Consider the following 19,630-nt stretch of genomic DNA (forward strand, 5'->3'; position numbering starts at 1 on the left):
AAATTCTAAGTTCCCCTTTGATAAGACTATCAAAGCCAACTAATTAAGATCATTTTATTTTCCTTCACGACTTGCTTGTTAGAAAGCTCAGAGCTAAATTTAGTGCTTAACTCTTCAGTATAATAATTTCCTCCTTATTCACTACTTGACTTTGGATTTTCTAATTTTTTTTTTGGTATATCTCTTATTTTAATCTAAGTTAAATCTCTTAGAAGTAAATGGTTGCATTGCATTGTGGTAAGAACACATATTTTGGAGTCAGACAACCCCTTTAACTCTTCTCCTCTTTCTGGGAGAAGGAGATACATGGTCTTCCATCCTCATTTAAGCCAAGTGATAGACACCTCAAGAAAACTACCTATTAGGATTAGGGCGCTTATAAGAAAGGGAAAGGCACCTCATTCCCCAGCAAGAGACTCATTAGAGAGCTCTAGATGGGGTAAGGTGAGAGAGCTCAAGAGAAAACTTGAATTTAAGAGCAAACAACAACACAGAGAATGTGCCCACTATTCATACTGAAAGGTCTAAAAGCAGAAAGCTGGCTAGAGGACTGTCTGCTTGGCAGGATGAAAGAGGAGTCAGAAGTTATGCAAGCTGTCTCCCAAAGTTTGGTTAGACACAGATGCACAAGTTTCCAGTGGGCCATGTATATGCTTGCAGAAGGTATCAAGCATAAGGCACCCTTAATGGACTCTGTCAAAGAGAGAGCTCAGTCAGGGGAAAAGAGCATGGCAGTACACCACCAATGGTGCATGAAGACCTCACAGGGAATCTCCTGAAACCTGCACACTTATTCCAGGATTCAAATATCTGCCATAATCATGATGATTAAAGACACAAAATGTCAACCAACAGAAAATCACAGAGGGCATTAGTGAGGTTCAAACTCTTGGTTCCTCTTTCTCTAATCATTCCTCCCCACTTCCTGCCCCAACCCTAGAAGGAGAGAAAATGGAGGTGGGAAGGGAAGAGTAGGTAGAGAAAAGTGATAAAAGAGTAGATCACCCCCTCCCCACCATCTGGCTCGCCGGTGGTTTTTGTTTGTTTGATGTTTTGTTTTGTTTTTAATTATACACAGATCATGCCTAAATTAATGGGAGCTATGGAATCTTTCTGAGATGCCATCTAAAGACAGGCAGGGGAAATTTGATAGATCTTGCTTAAATGTCTGGTAAGGAGAAAAATAAAGGAATTTCCTTTGTACTTGTTTTGAGTTCAGTCTGACCAACTTATCATGTAGACAAGGTCATGTTACTCATGTCTCCAAGGCCAAAGATAATGCACCCTCCCTAAAGAGTTCAGTTTATGATATGAAAAGTGATATGAGATGACTTCAGCTTAAGCTTTTATAATATCAAAAACCACTAATATGAGGCATTTATTCAGTAAGATTTGCCTAGCAATAAAACAAGCCACCCACACAATTTCCCATTAACAATTAAACATTCTGTGATAATTCTTCCACCCACCCTCCACCCAGTTTTGCAAAGTGAAAAAATTAGTCTTACAATAATATGTAAGTACATTTCCATTGATTTAAAATCTACCATTAATTAACTCTGCCAGTCATATGAAAAATGATCTTTCTGCTAAAAAAAAGTATTTTATTCAAATTCTTACATTAACTAAGCTATAAAATTAGTTTGGCTTTAGTTCCTTGTTCACTGGATCTCTTTTCTGATTTTGTGTTCTCCATTTACATCAAGGTTTTGGTTTTTTCTTAATTCTGTTTTTCCTAAATATCTTTTGACTTCAACAAGCTACCACATATTGCTCATCAGTATTCAACATTTCTGTCTCTAAGACCCCAAATTGTAAACTCTCCTTCTCACCTCACTCAGTCACAGCTACTAAATGTGGACTTTTCGTTCTCATCACAAATTCTAGATGTTTCCTATTTTCTTAACTCCAAGTTCATCCCATCTTTTATCATTTCCCTTGCCTTTTTAACAAACTCTGGCATCAATGCCAAAAATATTACTGGGCATTCACTTCTACTAAAGCATTTCACCATTTCAAATACTCTTTGCCAGTCCCTAGGTCTCAATAACCCCTACAAGCTGCGTTCTCTGTTCTATCTCTGGGGCTGCTGATTATTAGTGGAAAAATCACATAACTATACTAATGAGATTCACTACAAACCCAAGCTCTTTCATCTCAACTTAGTGCTCATTACTGAATGGTATATATATATATAATTTATTCATTTGTTGCTCATACTAAAGCAAGTTTATAAGGATGGCTATTCCAGGCTTTTTCACTAGCCTTAATTCCTAAACATAACCCTCACTGTTTTATTGTAAGCACATGATGCCACACCCTAATGTCCTAAGAAATTCTGAATCTAATGTGAAATATCTCCACAACTTTATGGGACCTTCCTTTCCTTCTTCCAATCTTTGAAGGACAGTCTCCCTCAAATTTCTTTCTGACCAAGTTTCCTCCCTCCACCTGTCATTTTGATGGCTTCTCTTCTTACTTAAATCTAAGACTTGCTCTATTCATTGTTTTATTCTCTGTGCTTCATTTTCTTCTTCTTTGTTAGCACACTGACTCTCTTAAAACAAATGTTAGTTCTATGACCCCCTCAAGCTACTCTGTTCTTTATCTTTCTTTTCATCATTTTGAAGTCTTCACAAATTATTCACCTTCACAGCTTCTAATTCTCCTTCAAGTATACCATACACCATAGCAATCTGGTTCTCAAACTCACCAATCTAACTTAAACTAGTTCTTCAAAGTTCAACAATGACAGCTTAATCTTTGCATCCTCTGATGCCTCCCAGTTTTCTGGTCTATGCCTGCTTTGGGCTGAATGGCCTCCTCCCCCCAAAATACATGCTGAAGTCCTAACCTCCAGTTCCTCAGAATGTGACCTTATTTGGAAATAAAGTTTTTACAGAGGTAATCAAGTTAAAATGAGAGTGGGCCTTAATCCAATATGGCTGGTGTCCTTATGAAAAGGAGAAATTTGGACATAGAGAAAAACACACACTCAGGGAAGTTGATGCACCGGGAGAAGATGGCCATGTGACAAGGAATGCCAAGGATTGACGGCAAACATCACAAGCTAGAAGAGGAGGGGAAGAATTTTTCCTTAGAGTGTCAAAGACAGTATGGTCCCACTAAAAACTTGATTTCAGACTTCTAGTCTCCAAGTCTGTGAAGAAATGAATTTCTGTTGTTTTAAGACAACCAGATCTTGGTACTTTGTTACAGCAGCCCCAGGAAACTAATACAATACCTTTCTTTGGCAGTCTATACTGTGGACCATCCTGCTTTAAAATTCTCTTCTATCTTGGGTTTCAAAGCCATTATAACAACCTGATCCTCACCCCAATTCTCAAATACACTCTATTCTCTTCTTCTTCACTCCTGAGATTCTTCTATTTTTCTTGCTCTCAAACTTCTCACTCTAAAATCTACCGCTAAAATATTACTCGTTTGATTATCTAACGTCGAAATTTTCTAATTCATGCAGCCTTTCCTTAATATTCCAGTCAAAATGGATTGTACTGTCCTTTGTATTTGTAAAATATTTCATTTTTCGTCTGTCAGCTTTCACAGTTTATATTTCTCCTCTGCATACAGCTATATTTATTACTTATTCTAAACCATGGGCCATCAAACTTTTCTCAAAGGGACAAATCGTAAATATTTTAGGCTTTGCAAACCATATAGTAGTTTAGCCAGCTACTCAACTGCACTGTTGTGCAAAAGCAACACAGATGATACATAAATGGAGGCACAAGTAATGCTAGAAAAACCTTATTTACAAAAAGAGGCAGCCATCCAGCTGACCATAATTTACCAAACTCTGTTCTAAATTATAAATTTATCAAACACAGAAGTCATTTTTTATTCTTTTATGTATACCCTGCAAAACTTCTAGCATTTGTCCTTCATACTGCAAATCATCAATAAATATAACTTGAATAAAACTGACACAAAAATTCTCATGTACCTCCCAATTCCATTTCTCTGTATGTCAGCATCTAAAATTTTAAAAACAAAATGCATAACCAACTAGTTTATAATCTGGACAGATGACTGAAGATTTTCAAGGACACTAAACACCGTTTAAAGCTTAAGTGGACCTCTCTTTAAAATATGCCAGTCTATAATAAAAAAGCCTACATTTTGCTTGGGATATAGGAGAACTTTCTTAAAATATGAATAGTACAAGACAGCATTAGCTGATATACAAGTGCCATAATTATTCTAAGAAGGAAGTAAATGCCAAGGGATAAAGTATTCAAGGAAATCATAATAGAGTGGATCATGTATAAACTATCTACTGTTTTACATTATTGTTATTTATTGTTGTATAACAAACCATCCCCAAACTTAGTTGCTTTAAACAATGGTTAATTCATTCTCATAATTCTGTGGGTTGACTGGGCAATTCCTCTGCTGGTTTCATCTGAGCTCATAGATGAGACTGCTTTCAAGATGGAGGACTGGTTGACCAAGAAGGACCAAGAAGTTGGTGCTGTTTCTTTTCTGGGGCACCTTGGTTTTTCTCCACATGGCTCTCATACTCTAGAAGAATAGACTGGCTTCCTCACAACACGCTGTTCCCAGGGTTCCAAGAGGGCAAGGGTGGCCTCTTTAGGTACGGGTTTCAGAATTCATACAAGATCACTTCTGTTTGCATCTTACTAGTCAAGGCAATTGACAAGGCCAGTCCTGATACCAGAGGTGAAGAAACAGCCTCCACCTCTTGGAGGAAGGAGAGGCAGGTCATATTGTGAAGGAGTATGGATACAGGGCGGTGTGATTCATTGAGGTCATGATTATAATACTCCTCACCGTGACCCTTAAAGGGAGGCAAATTTGACTGGCGTTGGAATGTTGCACAGAGGAGCAGTGGGAGAAAATTAGACAAAGATAAAATAGTAGAAATTGGCAAATGCTAAGCTAAGGACTTCACATGTACTCTATTATAGTGAGAAGTCAGTGGATATTCGAGCAGAGAAGTTCTCCTCCCTCACAAATAATTCACATAATGAAAAGGAGGTCATATCTAATTTCAGTGGGGTTTGTTTGTTTTTTGCTTTTAATTATCAAGGGTGAGCGTAGAAGGGGCAAAATGATTATGTCTGGCTTCACTAAAAAGGAAATGACCTTAAATCATAGCATATAGTAGGGATTTCTAGTTGAGAGAACTTCCTGATGATGAATGTGTAAGCCTTGAAGTTACTGAAAGATGCTGAAAGACTGTCTTTAAAATTAATCAAAACAAGATATTTTCATTTACTTGTGATGCCTTTATTCCATCACAAACCTCAGGAGTGTGAGGAAAAAGAGAACTAAAGGGCTTCCTAACTTTCAAGATCTTCTTCTTGTGAGATTTTCAGATATTCCTTGCCATACCCTTACTTTCTTTTTCTTTGACCCTCCATCTCCAAGCTGACAGAAGAAAATAAATAATCTTTCCTTCATTTCACTTTCCATTGTGGACCACAATTCTCAGAATATGTTTAATTCAAACTATCTGGAGTAGTTATTTGAAAACTCATAGGTAGTAGCTTTGCTCTATGTGACTCATAAATAATAAACTGTACTGGAGAATGTAGCATAAAGATGAGGAATTCCTGCTTAAGGTAATATCCTCAGCATGCTGTGAATCAACCACTTGTCCTGCTCTTTTTAATCTCTAATTTTATACAAAAGCAGTTTTTTCAATTAAAGTGGCTACTATGGGGAAAAATCCAAAATCATATAATTTAGTGGCTGCTGTTAGAAAAAAAAATAATAATGTCTCCCTGTTTCACACTACATATAAGTGTACTACTGCTTTGAGACAGGAAAGGACCTGATATATTTTAAACTTATTGAAGCTACATGTCAGCAATTCAGATATCCTTTTTGAATGGTTATGCCAGATTATACACATAAACTTCTGTAGATAGCCCCAGGCTCTCTAAACACAGTATTCTGAGCAGTAAACAGCACCAATAGTGAAAAGATTTGTTGACATTCCTTGCTGGTTGCCACAGGGATAAAACCAAATTGAAATCCTCAAAATATAAAAGACCACAGATATTAACACTCAAACCACTCAGTCTGAATTCAAGACAGACCTACTTCTATAACCTTCCAGGTGTTCTCAGTATGTCTGAATCCTAGTGTACTTCACAACACAGAATTATGTGTATATGTACAGAGGAATTGGTAAGTTAGCACTGCAGTCATAAAATGAGGCTATTAACTTCCTATTGATTCAGATTAAAGACATATATTTTTTGGTTTAGTTTTCATATGGATTTGAAATGAAGCTTGTTTACAAAGATTATGAATGCTTTGGGGGGTGGTATATTTGTATACATTTTATATATATGCTGTGGCAGCCTTTACCAGGAAAATATATCCCTCTTTTTTCCCTTTGTTTTATTTAACCTATCAAAAAGGTACAAAGGAAAAACACTTGCCCAGCTCATTGCACAGCTTGATGCCTTAGAGGCAAAACATTTGAAGCTTATATTAGGCTTCGTTTTTATAAGGTAACTAATGAAGCTGGATATTACCTGGCTCCTCTGATAATTCACAGTGCTGAAAAATAGAATCATGATATTCAAACAATACTGAAATTCAGGAGGGAATAGTGAGATAAAAATAAATGCCATGCAATTATATGATCTAATATCCACCAGGTATTAAAATCCAAAAATCTTAAGAAAAGCTTAACAAATTTACCTCGCAAAATACAGTGTAATGACTAATTTATATAAGACAATTAATTTTACTTCAGCTATCATGCTTAGAAAACAGATGCCATTAATCACACATCTTTGATTCCATTAAACTTGTGTCTAAATCAATCTTTTCTTATAAACTTCAATATCCTGAATGCCATAGAAAGTCAAGTGACAGATTGCTCTGTTTCATTCAAAGAGTCAATCTACAAAGCTACATGTGAGGATTTTAGAATTGTGTTCGTTGATGATGTACACACTTATATTTATAAGCACTTTCTGGAGTCACATAACCCTTATGTAGAACACAAAGCTGCAAAGATGAGCTAATTTAAGGACCTTTACCAGGACATACTCTAAGAGAATTTAAAGTCACCATGGCAACAAGTTGCCAACCCTTAACAACCTGAAAGATGAATATTTACTCAACCCACTAGATACCCAATAGGCCTTCATTGTCACTTGGGCAGGCAGTTCCTATTTGCCACTTACATCACCCTCCCTGCTATTTCTTCAGTTTCTCACATATCTGTGTCTTGTCCTCATCATCCAAAGTACCCCCTTTTCCTTGCCAAACACTTAAGCAGTTCTTTTTCTCCGTTCTAGTTTCTGTACTGCATTTCTCTACAGATTTATTACTCCTCTCTATCCATCTTAGAGGCGTACATTCTTAGCTTATTAAAATAATAGTAATAGTTACAATGTGTTGAATGTTCATACTGTGTTATATACTATGCTTATTTTTCTCCATATGTCGTGTTTAATTTTCATAATAAACCTGTGAACCCAGTAGTAGCCTGGATCTCTGGGTCAAATTCTGACTCTGCCACTTATTAGCTCTATACTCTTGGATAAGCCACTCAACCTCTCTGCGCTTCACATCTGCCATCTGAAAATGAGAGTCATATCCATTTGATGGGGTTATCATGAGAATTAAGTGAGTTAATACATGTAAATCTCTCAGAAGTGTATCTGGCATATAATAATAGCTGACATATACTGACAGCATGATAGTATCTCCAATGTATGTGAGGAAATGGGTTGGGAGATATCAGGTAATTTGCCAAGATCTTATCACTAGAAAGGGTGGAGATAAGATTCAAATGCTGATCTCTTCACTACTAAATCTTGGTGCCTTCTAAACTGTGTTGGCTTTTTCCCTTGGGCAAGTCTTCTACTGCAAACACATTTTCATAGTAGTTTATAGTTCACAAAGCTCTTTTATATATTTGTCTTATTTGATCTTCACAACTCCTACAGGTAATACCAGCCCTATTTTTTTTTTTAATTGAAGAAACAGACTTACAGAGATTGTATGACTTAAACCTGGTCTCACAGAAAGGAATCAGTCCCAATTTGGGATTCAGCATTCCTGATTCCTTGGCTCAAATTCTGTTACAACATTTAGGAAGCAAATAGAAATAAATGAATGAATGAATGAATGAACCTATCTTTGTCTCATTTCCTCATCTGTATAACAGGAATCACATACTTATTTCACAGGGTTGTAGTGATAATTAAATTAATCTGTGTAAAGCTCACAGTACAGCGCCTGGCACATAGTAAGAGCTAATTAATTAATTATAGGGTCCAGTAGAGGAATGAAAGAAACAGGAGAAGGTGATATTTTTAAAAAGCAAGATCTTATACTATTTTCAACAGATATAATGTCTAGGCAGAGAATGACCATCATTGAGTTATCTTTCACAATTTGTTCTACAATTCATCTAGAATTTATTTCTGCATATGATATGAGGCAGGGATAAAAATGTATATTTTCCTGTATGGCCATCCAACTGACCTAGCATCATTTATTGAAAACACCATCCATACCCTACTGTTTGCAATGAAATCGTTGTCATCAATTTAGTACCTTATATATATAGGTCTATTTCTGGAATTTTACTTCCTGTTTGCTATTTGTCTATCCTTTGGCCAATACCCCACTATGTAACATAGAGCAGATTTATAAAAGGCCCTGATGTCTGACAAAGTAAGTCCTCCAATTTTGTCATCTTCTTCAATATTGTCTTGAATATTCTTTGCAATTTTTATTCCCATAATAAATTTTATAATCAGCTTGTTAATTTTCCACATAGTCCTCCTGATATTTTTATTGGTATGTCATTGAATTTACTGACATTTCTATAATACTGAGTTTTCCAATCCATGAAAAATACATAACATAAAATGGTATACCCTTGCATTTATTTAAGTTCTCCTCAATTTCTCTCAAAATTATTTTGTGGTTTTATGTTCATTAGATTTATCCATAGATATTTTATTTTTTGTACATAGTATTGCATTTTAAAACTCTAATTATTTGACAGAAGGAATATAATTAATTTTGTATATGTACTTGTATGCAGCAAAATTGCAAAATTTACATTTTAAAGTTATTTATTTACAAGTTATTTTGCAGTTTTCAACACAGAATCATGTTATCTGTTATGACGTTTTTTCTTTTTTTGTCTCATTCTCAATTGCAAAGGAAACATTTTCAGTTTTAATCATTCAGTTTGATGTTTGCTGTTGGTTTTTTGTAGCTTCAATTTATCAGATTAATGAAGTTTCCTTCTATTCCTAATTTGCTAAATTTTATCATGAATGGGTGTTGAATCTTGTTATGTAGTTTACTTAGGTTGAGACAGTTAATTTTTCCCTCATAATGTGTGGTGAATCCCACTTAGTAACTTTTGAAATTTTTAACTATCATCTTTACATACCTGAAATATACCCTATGTGGTGATGATTTGACATTATGTTAATAAGAATTTTTATGTCTCTGCTTATGAGAAATATTATCCAGAAATTTTCAGTTTTATTTGGTAATTTCTATGACAGATTTTGGAATCAGTTTATGCTGACCTTATAAAGCATCAGAAAATGTTCCCTATTTTCAAGAAAGAATGAAAGATGTTAATGTTTTTTTCTTTAAATACTTAAAATAATACACTGGTGAAGGTTTCAGTATCATTTTATCTGTGAAATTAAAGAAGGGACTCAACTTCTTTGATGGATAGACCATTCAGATATTTAATATCTTCTTTTGTCACCTTTGCTAAGTCCCTCCCCAAGAGATTTATCCATTCCTTCTAAATTATGACTTTTTTTTCATAATTCTCTCTTCTCTTTTTGATATCAATAGGACTGTAGATGTGTCTTTTTTTATTCTTAGTATTGGTAATTTGTGATTTCTCTTTTTCTTGATCATTCTTGTTGAAGTTAAGCTTTTTGTCAATCTTTCTATATAACAAACTATTGAATGTTTATTTTCCATTTCATTGAATTGTACCTTTAACTCTGTATTATTTTTTTTACGTTCCTTAGGTTTGCTTTGCTTTTTGTGGTGGTTTTTGTTTCTTTCTTTCCTTTTGGTTCCTAAGATAGAAGGTTATATCATTGATTGTACAGCTTTTCTTCTTTTCTCACATATGCAATTAAGACTATATATTTCTATTCAACACTGATTTTAATTCAGCCCACACATGACCATTGAGTTTTAAATATTTTTTAACTTCTGTTTTAGCCTTTTTGATTCATGGATTCTTTTGAAATATACTCCAGGCAGTTGAATTTTCTCTACTTACTTGGTATTGATTTCTAGCTTAATTCCTTTGGATCAGAGAATATTCATTAATTAATGTATATTCTTGGAAATGTGTTGAGGCTTTCTTTTTGGCACAGAATATAGTCAATTTTGCTAAATATCCCAGGGGCATTTGAAGAGGATGCAAATTCTTCTATTGTTAGATGCAATATTCTATCATTGTCAGCTGCATATGACATGTTTTCCTTATTGTGGTCTTCAGATGTTCCATATCATTACTTTCTTTTTTGTCTGCTTTTTATATCAGCTTTTGAAAAAGGTAACTTAATGCTTCCCATTATGATTGTGCATTTGCCTATTTTTCCTTTTAATTCAGTAAGTTTGCTTTATAAATTTCAAAGCTATGTTATTGGATGCATACATATTTATGATTGTATGGTTGTAATATTGCATTGGAATGATGCCTTAATCATGAAATTTCCTTTTTTCTCTAATACTTCTTTCTTTAAAGTCCACTTTGTTTTTCTAGTATAGCTTTGGCTTCTAGTATAGATAAACCTGCCTTCTTTGGGTTAGTATATGAATGGCCTAGTTTTTTTTTTCCTTTTCAAGTTTTTGTGTCCTTATATTAATGTATGAATCTTATAAGCAATATATAGTTATGTTTGGTTTTTTTATCCAGTGTTAAAATCTGCCTAGTCTATTTTTACTATGGTTTCTGATAGAGAGCTTTATCTACTACCTCACTATTTGTTTTCCATTTGACCCATCTGTTTTACGTTTTTCCCTCCATTATAGCCCTATTTGCATTTAATCAAATATTTTAGCAGTATTATTTAGATATAACTGATATACAACAAAGTGCACATAAGTATGTGATTTTATGTTTTCATGTATGCATATACATGTGAAACCTGAACTACAATAAAGATAATGAACTTAGCCATAACCCCCAAATATATCTTTGTGCCTTTACATAACCCCTCACTCCAGCCCTTTTCCTCTTTTGCTCCTCTATCCCCAGGCAACTGCTGACATGCTTTCTGTTACAATATGTTAGTTTGCATTTCTTAGAGTTTTACATAAATGGAATAATACAGTATATATTCTTTCCTTTTGGTCTTGCTTCTTTCCCTTAGCATGATTATTTCACAACTGTAACTATAATTATTCATCAGCATTGTAGCATGAACCAATAGCCTCTTCCTTTCCATTTATACCATGCCATAGTCACTTATTGATAGGCATGTAGAATTTTCCTGTTTTAGAAAAAGACTTGTGTGCAAGTCTTTGTATGTACATATGCTTCTCTTCTCTTGGGTAAATAACTAGGGGTATAATGTCTGCATCATATGGTAGGTATATGTCTAACATTTAACACATTTTAAAAACTACCAAAATTATCCTAGGTGATTGTCACGTTTTACATTCCTATCTGTAGTGTACGAGAGGTCTAATTCCTCCACATCTTTGCCCAAATTTGGTATGGTCAGTCATTTGAATTTTAACCATGGTAAAATTATGCAGAGGTATTTCACTGTAGTTTTAATTTGTATTTCCCTAGAGACCAGAAAAGTTTAACAACTTTTCATGTGTTTGCCATCAGTATAGCTTCTTTAGTAAAGTTTCTGTTCAATGTTCTCTGATTTTTATTAAATTGTTTTCTTATTATTGATTTTTGACAGTTTTGTATATATTATAGATAGGAGTGATTTTAAAACATGTTTTTAAAATATTTTCTCACAGTCTGTGACTTGCCTTTTCATTGTATTAGCAAAATCTTTGGATAATGTATAATTTACCAATTTGTTTTCTTATGGATTTTGATTTTGGTTTCATAATATATCTTTGCCTAACTCAAGTTAACAAAAGTTTTTCTCTTATTTTTCTTTTTTAACTAGAAGTCACAGAGTTTTAGGTTTGACATTTAAGTCTGTGATCCATTTTTGAGTTTGTTTTTGCATGTGTTGCAAAGTATTGATTGAAGTTCTTTTTTTTTTTTTTCTATTTCTTTTTGCATCCTGGCACCTGTTGAAAAGACCACTCTTTGTCCTTTGCACATTGGTTGAAAATAAGTTATCTACACATGTGTGACCATTTCTGGACTTCCTACTGTGGACTTCATTAATCTCAATATCTACTCTTATGCACCTAATATCTGAGCATTATTACTGTAGTTTAACAGCAAGTTTGAATCAGGTAAGTAAATCTTCCAATTTTGTTTTTATTTGGCAAATTTTGTACGATATGCTAGTTCCTTTGTGTTTCCATACATATTTAAAACAATTTGTCAATGTATAAAATGACTAGCTGGGATTTTGGTTGAGATTACATAGAATCTACAGATCAATTGATGAAGAAATGTCATCATGAAACTAATGTACATTACTCTCCTAATGTACAAATGTATGACCTCTCCCCATTAATTTGTATCTTCTATAATTCCTCTCAACAAATACTGTAGGGTTTAGTATACAGGTCTTCCAGATTTTAAAAATTCATTCATAAATATAATACTTTATATTTTTATACTAGTATAAATGATATTGCTTTTTAAGATTTTAACTTTCATTTGTTTATTCCTAATCTACAGAAGCATAATTAATTCTTATATTTTGACCTTAAATTTACTTATTGTTTTCCGGAACTTTTTGTATATAACCTTTAGAAGTTTAGACAACTGCATAATCTGCAAATAAAAGACAGCTTCACTTTTTTTTGCATCTATCCTTAGAGTTTTCTTGGTAGGACACTTTTAAACTCTAAATTACAATAGATTTCTTTAGTTGCATTCTTAAGGAGCATCTGCAAGGACTGCCATGTCTCTTCAAATCACTGAGACTGATGGTTTCTATTTGAGCTCACTTCCGCTGCCTCCGGCCATAACTTGTGCAATCTTATGTCCCTTCTCTTGAGAAACACAGTGTTATCTAATATTCAATATCTGAAACCCATTATAATTTTAATCTTTGTTACCCTACCTTGAAACAAAGCAGAGGTATCAAGTATTCCCATTATATAATATCTTCTATTTAGAAAAAAGAAAAAAAAAGATTTCCTCTGTTTGGTCTCTCTTCCAAAGCCACAACATCACACTGGCTTAAAATAAATCCCTTAAACATTATTTGTTTTCAAACTAAATTTATATAAAGTATCATCTTCCCATCTAACATTGTATAATTATTTCATTCTTAATTATAAAAATGACTCCACTGTATTACCAGTTGGTAGCCTGATGCAAAACTTTGTTATACAATTTTGAGGGGATTTGTATATTTAAATTTGGCATTCACATTCTATTTCCAAGACTTATTATCCTCTTTGCATTTCAGGTAACTGTAGGTAAAAGTGATCTCTAAAAATACAAGCTTTTTCATTGTTTGGGAGTAAATGACTGAAATCAGGTAACAGGTATTATTCTGTCAAGACATTGATATGTCACTGGATGAAAAATATTTCCTCTTTAGTCTTCTATCATATTCCTATCTGACACCAGTAAGGCAGATATCAGGTCCTCATCACAAAGGTTTTTTAAAGTCAATAACTAGCAAGAGATACAAATCTCCCTGTTCTTCATTGATGTCACCAGTTCTCAGAATCAAAGTTCAGAATAATTCAAGAAAACTTATGTTAATCTTGGCTTCTTTAAAAAATATAAACATTACCATGGATAATTGTGGAAAAAATTATATAGGCAATATGCATGAATCAAGTATGTGTTGAATTTGGGGAAGCAGAAGCTGTTTTAGAAGTCATAACATCTCAGTCCCTGACCTAAGACTACTTTGAACAGGTTGTTTGACATAGAGTTCATTAGAACCATAGTGATTCTATCTATAAGAGGAAAACTTTTTTTTGTGATGGTCAAATGAGAGACAGAATCTTAAAAGACACTACAAAAATTATAAAGAAAAATATAAAGTCAATATAGACTCACTATTGCTAGCTATAATTTGTGATCCAAATTATGGTCCTAATTTTCTTCCAATCTATATCATGGATGTAAGAATAAGATAAGTATTATCTAGTCATTATGAAAAGAGAAGTTAAAATATGTTGCAATTCAGAAGAAGAAAAAGAGCTTGAATGCTATATATGTACTTTAAAAAATAGAATCTGAAGGCAGCACCCTCATTAATGGCTTTGAGTGATGAAAATATGAGAAAAATTCAGGTGTGTCTTTGATTCCTGTCCAAACATATCTGATGTTTCCTAAGCAAGCATAAAATTAGAAGTATTTTAAGTAAATGGTATATGTAGCAATTGCAATTCATTCTCATCCAACATTAACTAAAATAAACATCAAATCAGAAAGCTTGGAATACTGTATACAGAAATCAATACATAAGCAAGTTAAGCTTCCAAATAAAGTTAAAACACATTTTTCATACTGAACTTTACAGCTTTTGAAATGATACTTTTCCATTTTATCAATACTTTCTTGAATAAAAGAATTCTATTTTTCAGGGAACATGCTGTCAGTAGAAAAGAGAGAGTGTCAAAATGGGGTCACAAAATAAAGCTCAGGCCCTGGTCCAGGTCTATGTCCTTTCATTTAGGATCCATGAGATCCTTCCTTAGTAAAGACAAGTCAGATCAGATCACAGAGTATCCTCCTCCAATACATAACAAAATACAAAAATCAAGAGGATTCAGATGAAATATACTGACAGCACTATCTAAAGAAGGAAGCACAACCTCCCAACATATTCTTTGAACACTCTGGCTGAAAGGAAAAAATAGAGATGCTCGTGTATTTAAGCATCACCACTACTCACAGTAATAGTGGCAGGAAAAGGAGGTAATTGATAAAATCCTGACTATTCTTACAGAACCCAATTTTGAGAGGAAATAAAATATAAAAGGAGTCTGAGGAAATAAACTCTTGAATCTGAGGAGTAATCTCAAGAGTATTATGAGCACAACATTTCATTAAATGTGGAAGTTTCCAAAGGGTTTATCACCTTTATCTTTATAGACTGAAAGAAAAATAAGATCATGAAAAAAAATGATCATAAACATAAAAAGATAACTATTTTCAGGGGTGTGAAAGTTTTTAAATATGTCCTTAAATTCTTGGATATTCTTTCCCCTTGAGTTATCCTATACCTGTCCCACCATTGACTGTTGTGCATATCTAGCAGGCAGATTATTGTTCTTGTTAATTCACAGATCTTCAAATCAAAAGAAACTAAACATGGAAAATTTTACCTAAGCACATACACGCAAGGACGCTTCATCCATACCTGGACCTAATTTAGATACCAACAACTTGGACTTCAAACTGAGGGTGTAAAAGGATGAAGATTTAGGGGTCTTGTAGGATGTAAGTGCATTTTGCATAAATATTTAGAGGTTAGAAGCCTGACTATGGTGGTTCTAAAATACGTACACAAATAAACAGATTCTCCTTCCTTTGTAGAGAATACCTGTCCCTTGAGTGTGGGCTATTAGTAATGACTTGCTTTTAATGAATAGCCTCTGTCAGAAACGGTGGAGTATGACTTCCCAGTGTAGGTCAGAGAGGCATCATGGCTTCCGTATTTCTCTTTTTCAGATTTTCACTTGGAGAAAGCTATCTGCCTTGAAGTGAGGACACACTATCAGTCCTGTGCAAATGCCCACGTAGTGAAAAACTGAGGTCCCTCCCCAAGAGCCAGCAAGGAACTGAAGCCTCTTGCCAACAACCACATAAATGAGTTTGGGAACTGATTCCATAGCCCCAGTCAAGCCCTTGGCTGCTCACCAGTCTGAGTAGAGAACCTCATAATTCTTTTGAGCATTGGCAAAGTACTCAGAAGACTTTAGCCTTAGTAGAAGGACAAAATTAGCCCCAAACATTATTCTGCTACCATTTAACAATGCTTAAAAGCCATACCTGAAGACTTAAGCTGATTCTAATTAATGTAACTATGTTCCAGAACAAAGATCACGAATATTGATAGAAGTGCAAAAATAGAACCCAACAATGTAAAACTGATAATATCTAGAATCTAATAAAATTATTAGAGAACCAAAGTACCAGTTGTCTATAATCCACAACAAGGAAAAAAACTTAATCAATCAAAATAGTGAACAGACATAGATGACAGAATTAGTATACAAAGACATTAAAGCACTCATTATAACTATATTTGATATGTTTAAGAAGTTAGAAAACAGACTGATCACGTTAAATATAGACATACAAAAGACCCATATCAAACTTTTTAGAGGTGAAAACTATAATTTTTTTCATGATGTTCTGAAATCTTCAAGAAAGAGCTATTAATACAGGAATTAATTTGGGTGTTAAACTTTTTTTTTTGGCACATGTAGAATTCCATTTATGTTTTTCAAAAATACCCATAAAACAATACCATAATCAGTTGGTTTTGCTATGATGCTTGTTTTTAGAACAATTTGTTATGACACAACTGATATATTAGAAAACAATTTGAGCATTAAGATAAATTTCATGATTGCTTATGTGCAATTTCATCCATGAGAAATTAGGCAAAAACAGGAACTCAGCTACATGGTAATCCAAAAATCACAAACACAGACATGCACATCAAAATCCACCAGCTACCTATGATCTCTCAGATGAAAAAATATAGTAGACAGGATTAAAAGCCAATAAGATGTTGCAGAAGAAATACTAGGGAACTTGAAAATATATGAATAAAACATACATAAAACAAAACCCAGAAACAACAAAGACTGAAAACAATGAAAAGAGGATCAGTTCTGTGGGACAATAACAAGTGACCTGATCTACATGTGAAAGGAGACGCTTAACAAGAGAAGAGAGACATAAAATATATCTTAAGAAAAAAATTTCAAATATGTCCCCAAAATTTGGTGAAAATAATAAACCACAGATCCAAAAAGCTCAACAAAACTCAAGCAAAAGAAATAGGACAAAAAAAAAAAAAAGGAACTACTAAAAAAAAGGCACATCATAAAACCAATGATAAAAAACAATCTTACATAGTCAGACAAAGAAAGACACATGTGTAGAGAGGAACAAAGGTAAGAATAACAGATGACTTCTCAACAGAAACAATCTAATCTGGAAGACAGTGGAGAAACATCTTTAAAGGATAGAAATAAATGTCAATCTATAATTATTTATTCAGAAAAAAATGTTTCACAAAAGTGAAACAAAGGCATTTTCAGAAATGCAAAAGCTGAAAGAATTCATCACCAGCATACCTTGCTATAAGAAAAAGTAATCAGTCTGGCAGAAAGAAAAAAATACCATATGCAAATCTGCATGTAAACAAAGGAATGAAGAGAAATGAAAATAGAAATTATGTGAGTAATTATAAAATTTTTCTTATTATTTAAATCTCTTTAAATGGTAATTGACCATCTAACAAACAAACAAACAAAAAAAACAATGTCCTAGGCAGAATAATGTACCCTCCCACCAAAAACATGCACATTCTAACCCTCAGAACATGTGACTATGTTAGGCTACATTAAAAAGAAGAATTAGAGTTGCAAATAGAATTAAGGTTGATAATCAGCTGACCTTGAGATGGGGAGATAATCTTGGATTATCTAAGTGGGCCCATAGTGATCACAAGGGTCCTTATAAGTAAAAGGGGAAGGCAGTAGAGTGAGAGTGTCAGACTGATGTGGTATGAGAAAGCCTTGATCAGCTATTGCTGAATTGCAAGGGCACCAAGATCCAAGGAACGTGCCAGCCTCTAGAATACGGTAAAGGCAAGGAAACAGATTCTCCCCTTAAGTCTTCAGAAGAAACACAGCCCTGCTGATATCAGAGTTTTAGCTTACTGAGACCTATTTTGGACTCCTTACCTCCAGAACAATAACATAATAAATTTGTGCTGTTTAAAGACATTAAGTATGTGATAATTAGTTAAGCAGCCATAGGAAACTAATACAATAAGCAATAGAAATGTATTGTGGGGTTTATAACACAAGCCAAAGTAAAAAGTATGAAAAGTAGCATAAATGCTGGAGGGGAGAAATGGAAACATTCTTCTGTTAATTTCTTATATCTAAAATGGTATTATATCACTTGAAGTAGACTGTGATAATTTAAGTATGTATAATACAAATCCTAAAATAACTACTAAAATAATACAATAAAGAATTAGCTAAAAAAAAATGAAGGTATTATGAAATCACAAAAATACTCAATACAAATGGAGAAAAAGGAAAGAGAAACAGAAAACAGATGAAACAAATAGACAACACACCACTACTGTAGCAAAACCTAGCCTATATTGATTAACACACCAGTTAAATGATCATTTCAATATAAAGAAACAGATATTGTCACATATGCAGAAAACCTTTATCTTATGTTTATTAATCATTTAAAAGAGCTCTTTGAAATAAAACCAAACAACTTAGAGATGAATCAAAATAAAACTTAAATTGGAGAAGGTATTACAAAAACATTAGGGCTGTAAATAAGGAATACTGCTTTAGAATATTAATATTACAAATCTCAAATTAAAAATAAGAAAAAATCGATAAATAGAGGCATAGAAAAAGAAATATGTGTAACTGAAAATGTCTTCATTTTATCAATAGTCGGAGTTAAACTATACCACACTTAAGGTAAACTGTGTTTGGCTTTAAAAATGAATTTCTGTATTTATAATCTTTTTAATATAGAGGAAAATTTAGGTGTTTTTTATTAAGTTCATTAATTCTTACATTTTCATATCTAATTATTTTCATATGTTATATTTAGTTTAATATGATTTTATTAAAATAACATGCAGAATAAAATGTCAAAAATCTCAAGAGTTCTGACTATAAATTTATCCCTCTTCTTATCCATGTGTGAAGTCTGTGAGGGACAGTCTATGAGTCTATGACTGAAGCCTGAAACAACATCTTTCTACAATTGATAATTAGGGCAATTTTCTTTACATCTTCTTTTACTTCCTACATTGCTGTGGTTTTCTTACGAAGAACATGTAAAATCACTATTTGTAAAAATAGCATTTAATCTTAAATGAGTTGAACTGTTCAGACCCATGTTTTTTAAAATATTTTTTACCTACAGAGGGAAAAAAGGAATCACAAATATCTTTCTAAAAGATGGTATGTAATGCTTATATGAGAAAATACGAGAAAATGTAGTGTGAACTAGAATGTTGCATGTAATAGCTATCATTTTTACCAAGTTAATGCTAACATCCCTAATCTGCCATCTTCTCAGACTCATCCTCCAACACCAACAAACAAAAAACCCCACCAACAGGCTGATTTCTACCTAAAACTTAAGTGAATTACATCACACTTTATGAGGTAGCTCCATTTACTTTATTATTTTATACTTACTAAATTGAAATATAACAAATACACAAAGGTATCTAAGTAAATACAAAATTACATGTAATTATATAAATAT

This window comes from Mesoplodon densirostris, chromosome 8 (assembly GCF_025265405.1).
Source record: "Mesoplodon densirostris isolate mMesDen1 chromosome 8, mMesDen1 primary haplotype, whole genome shotgun sequence".
Classification (NCBI taxonomy): Eukaryota; Metazoa; Chordata; class Mammalia; order Artiodactyla; family Ziphiidae; genus Mesoplodon; species Mesoplodon densirostris.